Here is a 5,592-nt window from a genome sequence, read left to right as displayed (position 1 = left end):
ATTTCTAAGCAACCTTAACTGCAAGTGCATTTTTTCCCATGTCTGCAATATAGTTTAGAATTGTCAATGATTTAATATTATTATCTATAACATAGGAATTATAATGAATGCTTCTTACATGAAAGCAAAATTCATGAAATAAAGTGTTTTGCAAGGTAGGGCAGAGTCAACATAGCACAAGGCAAAACTCTGCAGACCAACACCTTTGAAAGCTACCCAAAGAACTCTGTTTACTTCACTAAGATAATTTTTAAAGATGCAAATTACCACAAGTTAGGGTTCTACATGTTTATACTGGAAAAGGGATTTGAATGTCTGAACAGTTTGAGTTGATCATTTCAGCCAAAGTAATTGCTACTCACCAAAAAAATAGTGCTGAAGACAAGGAAAATGCTTAAGGCAAAACTATCATACTGGAAACTGCTTGGAGGGACAAAATGAACCCCACTCTAGGATCATGCAAAGTTCTTCAAGAGTGAAGAACTTCAGCCTCTTCAAGGGTGAAAGTAAACCACTAAGGTGATGCCACATTCCAAGGACACTGCTCTTAGAGTAAATGAAAGAAGAGTGTGCAACTGACATACCAAACCCAAGAAGTTCAATGACCTGAGTAACTAACGAAGCCTCGTTTCTCATGGATCTGTGTCTTACATTGTTTCCTCAGCAGGGTTCTGATGATGTCTGTCTCACACAGACACGTACCATCATGACTCTTGCAGGAATTTTGTATCTTGAGACTATCTTGGCAGGTAGCTGGGATCCTCAAGGTGCAAAAGTCATTCCAAGAAGAGAGGGAAACATACAGACATACAGACACACACAAAACACATTCTCAGATAAGAATGCAGGATCAGATAAGCCTCATCCTCTAGGAAACAGAATAACAAAAAATGTTCTGATGATAAGCTCTACTAAGCTCTTTTAAGTAAATTAAACAGATGAGGTCTTCTACCCTGATTTTGGTCAAAAACTAGTCCAGTTGTCATCTGATACCTGTTTAGTAGTTTCAAGCCCATTCCTACTGAATGGAGGGTGCTGAGCTTCAAAAGCCACAATGGGTATCCTGTTAACAGTTATGGCACAGAAAACAGAAAATTAATGCAATGAAAATTCAGCTCCCCTTTGCCCCAACATGTCAGGCAGCACAGGGTTGCTCACATTGGTTGATGTGTGTATTGGACTTTCTTGTTGTAGGTAGAGAGTTTCAGCCTCCAAACCCTTCTGCCTGGTATCTTTCCTGAGAACTGACAAAGAATAAAGAAAGAAAAGCTTGCATTTGTTGTTCAGCAAAATTAACTGCTCACCACCTATATGGCATCTGCTGAGCAGTAGGTAGAAAGAATGAACAGCAACATAGGAGGAGCAAAGGGAGAAAAGACATTCCTACTTCCATTCTTTTCCCCTCTTCCACCCTTTGCATTAGCATCACATAGACAAGGCAGAATAAAGCTTTGTCTTTGCACTGTGCTGGTACCTCTAGAAAGTCCCTGTAACCACAGACATTGCGTAGTTATGCTTTTTAATTTTTTAAAAAACAGCTCTGCTAGACAGAAAATTACATTCTTATTTAGACTGCCTCAGCATCTCTGCTTCCATCTGTCTTCTCACTTTCTTATCATCAACAATACCAGCAGACCATTGCTAGCAGAACTGCAATTACTGTATTTATTTTCAAAGACCAACTCCCCTACTCTCAGATTTTGCTACTGAGAAACCAGCTCATTGTCAGAATATAGTACTGTGGCTAAAACCAAATTAGGATTACAAAAAAAGGAAAAGGTGACAGGTTAAAAACAAGAGAGTAAAAACAAGAGACTGGAAGGTAAAGCAACTGCATGCTTCAGGCAGGAGAAAGTTCACAAGAATTGAATGCAAATAACACTTGTTCATTTCCATGATGCTTCTGGTACTATCCCTTACCAGAGACTTACAAGCCTAAATGGACCTCAGTTCTGACCCTGAATGGCAACTCCTGTGTCTTAACAGAACCACTGACAGGTGGATACAGGGGAGGATTCATTTCTACCTGAGGAGTGAAAGGACACACTGCAAGACTAACCACTAAACCAAGACCACAGGGAGGCAATCACTATGATGGTGAATTTACAAGAATAAGAAAGAAAACAACGTCAGCCCTAATGAATATTGAAGGGGTGACACACTAACAGGGAACAGAACATCTATTTTTCCAAACACAAAATCCCTTGCAAAATCTTAATGAGAGGACAGCTTCTGAGTAAGGGAGAAACCAACACATGCAAGCATCAAGTTTTTATGCAGGGTAAGAGATAAAATAATTTGTACCTTTTGAGACACAGCCATAGCTAACCAGTACCTTACAAGTTCAGCAGAAAGATCTAATGGTGGAATCATTAGTTATACACATTAGACGTCTGTTCTTACTTCAAGAAGGTCAATGGGAATTTTTCTGTATGATGAAAAATGTTAATTTTATTGCATTTAATGGCTGAAAGAAAAATGTTCCTTTAATTTACTCATTCTCCATGTGAAAGAAATCAGAAGCACAGCAGCCCAGATTCAGCTACAACAAAAAAAACCCCACACAGTACAGCTCCTGAGAGTACAAGTAATCTCTGTGTTCAGCTAATAGCAGACCACTCTGAACCAAGCCAGTGGTGTGTGCAAATTTTGACAGAAGCAATCAAGCATAAAATTTCAAGAGAAAGCAGTAACTGTTCCTCCCATGCCCCTCCAAAAGCAGCATGGAGATTAGCATGGGATCTGCTAAATCTCTCTCACAACAGATGATCTCTGTCCATCAGGAGGTCCTCTCTTGGCTGAGTTCAAGGTCAGAATGTGCTTTGAAGGCAGAATAACTGGCCACACCAGATTTCTCTTCTGATGCTGTTATAGCTTTCATTAAATAAGCAGATGGCTAAATATCATATTTACAATATTTACATATGACTGTGCACTTAGCATCACTGCAGATTTTTTACCAACAGCTTAGACATGCCAATAATGATGACAGCCATAACTAGAAAAGGGAAGTGATTTCTTAAGGTCCCTTCTATCCTTAATTTATCTTATTCTGTGAACTTCTTGAAACCACTCAACTCTGTTCCCACTGGAGTTTTATTTTTCATGCTCTAATGGCCTGACAATAACAAAAACATTCTAATATTAACTTCCTTAAGCTGATTTGTACTAAGTTGCATTCTGTTTTCAGCACCCTGTAGTAAATGAACACACTTCTACGCTTTGAGCATGCAGGGAATTCGGAATGTGCCACATAAACAACTTGATCAACACAATTTGTTGCATCAATATTTGCTATTATTCCGTGAGTAGGAGCCAGAGATTCTGGTTTCAGATGTATGCTCACAACCCTGGGGTAACAGCAAAGAGCAGAATGTGACTGCTGGGGAATGTGCGCCTTTGAACTTCTACTGTATTTCTGTATGCCATGAAACAAATGTTTGTTCTGGACAGAGCTCAGCATTAAGTTAAAATTCTGCCTCTTTAAAACTAACAAAATTAGCTTCTGTCAAGAATCAAAATGAAAATTTGAAGTAGCTAGTTCTTTGCATAGCAGAACACTACAAGTATGATTCAGAAACTACAGATTACTTAAGCTTTATGGCAGATCTATACAGAGTCAGATCACCCCTGTGTCCCAGGCACTTCTAGTACTTAAAAGCTCGTCTCCATAGATGGGGACATCTGCTTGGACTCCAGCTTCTGCCCTGCGGCACATGGCAGCCGCTGAGCCAGGAAGGCATTGGGTCTGCTGTGCTGCAGGAGACACAGGACAGCCAGAGAGCTTGCCACATACAAGGGATCAGAGGTGTCAGGACCCTGAACTCCCAATTCCCTTCGGGCAATGCATCCAGACAGGGACATTCAGGTTAATGTTGGATTGACTGGAGGCAAAATATTTTCTTACCTTTTTTTTTTTCATTTAGAATTCCTTGATCAGTATTTTGCGGGGTAAAATTAACATTTGCAAGTACTTTCTCTCACTTTGTAGAAACTGTGATGACAATAAAAGCATTCTGAAGGAAAATTCCTTGAGAGCTATTTCTAGACCTGAGTGTCTTTTCGCTTACAGAGGCATGTTAGACTTTGACTTCAGACAAAATCAATAGAACAATCTTTAAAGGAAAGGAACAGGCACTTGAAAGTTTTCATGCCTGTTCTAAGTTGTTCTCTGGCTTAAAAAGCTGAAAATTTTAAACCCCCCACATTTTCAAGGATCTGCTAGTTTTGATAGAATTGAAATATTGAAACAGCACCTCCCATTGTATTTTGTGTTCATGTCTGAGTGTGCTGGAGCTAAATGGTTCTAAGTTGTATGATACTGTATGTTCAGATATGTTCAGAAAAGCAGAGCTAGAAGCTGGGATACTTCTGCTTTTCTTAAGAATGACCAACACACTCCTATAAAAAAATCTCATGACATCAGTTATCATAAACTGAAACAAAAATAGACTTCAATGGGCAGAGCTAAATCTGGATGTAAAAATCAATGCCATGGTTTATAATCACCTGCAGTCAAAAGAATAATTCACAGTTCTATCCTGTCTGTTAACTGTCAGATAATTACAGCATTTTTCCAGATCTAAACATTTTGGATCTGGCACCTTTATATCTTTGGAGAAATTTACAGGCTGGTTATGGCACACCTTGTTGATCCTTCATACATTCAAAACAAAGAGCCAGCAATGTGGTCCTGGAACAAGGAGAAAACAAACAGCTTTCCTCCTTGCTTCCTCTTTGCTACATTCAAGCAGCACTAAAAGACCTTGGGCGCTGAACCATTTTCTCAGATATGTCAACAGCAAAGATTTTCTCCCCTCAAACTGGGTATAATTGGAGAGGTCTAAGCACATGCTGGTGTTTACAACATGATCTACGCACAGGATGTATTTGCTGCCACTCAGTATGTACATCTCAGGAGTTTAAACTTAACAGGCAAACACTTCTGCAAGCTCTTCTGCTTTGAGGAAGGGTAAGTTCATTATTATCTAGAAAATTTGTCGTGCTTTTGATCTGCAATTTATAACTTCTGAAATAATTTACATTTAAATGAAGGGCTAAGTATTTGCAAAATAGTTTCTTCCCAAATAGATAACAACCTTAAAATAATGAATCACACTGTAAAGACCTCTTGCTGGTCTTACATTCACCATGATGGAATTTTATTTAACGGAAACATCGAAGAATCTGCATAGGATTTCTGAATTGGTTTTGCTGGCAAGTCAGCTAAAAATACTTTCTGCATGATACATTAAAAGAAGCAGTAAAGATGATGATAAATATATCCTTGGAAGAGAGGAGCTGTAAGTGGAAAACTTCCCTTCCAAGACTTTTGGAAGACAAGCTGAAAATACTGGTTCTCAGTCTATGCATTCAATTTGTTCTCAGAACACCTGAGCTAGCAACAAAATGTATTTGTCACTACTGGATTGAGCACTGCTACCCTTTGCTATTACGGATACTTGGTGGGATGAATCCCATGACTGGAATGTAGCTATTGATGGCTACAGGCTGTTCAGAAGGGACAGGCGAGGAAGGAGGGGCGGGGGCGTTGCCCTTTACATCAAGAAATCATTTCAGTGCGAAGAGCTG

This window comes from Egretta garzetta, unplaced genomic scaffold (genome assembly GCF_000687185.1).
Source record: "Egretta garzetta isolate BGI_Z169 unplaced genomic scaffold, ASM68718v1 scaffold963, whole genome shotgun sequence".
NCBI lineage: Eukaryota > Metazoa > Chordata > Aves > Pelecaniformes > Ardeidae > Egretta > Egretta garzetta.
The sequence above is the reverse complement of the archived record's forward strand: the minus strand, read 5'-3'. Positions refer to the sequence as shown.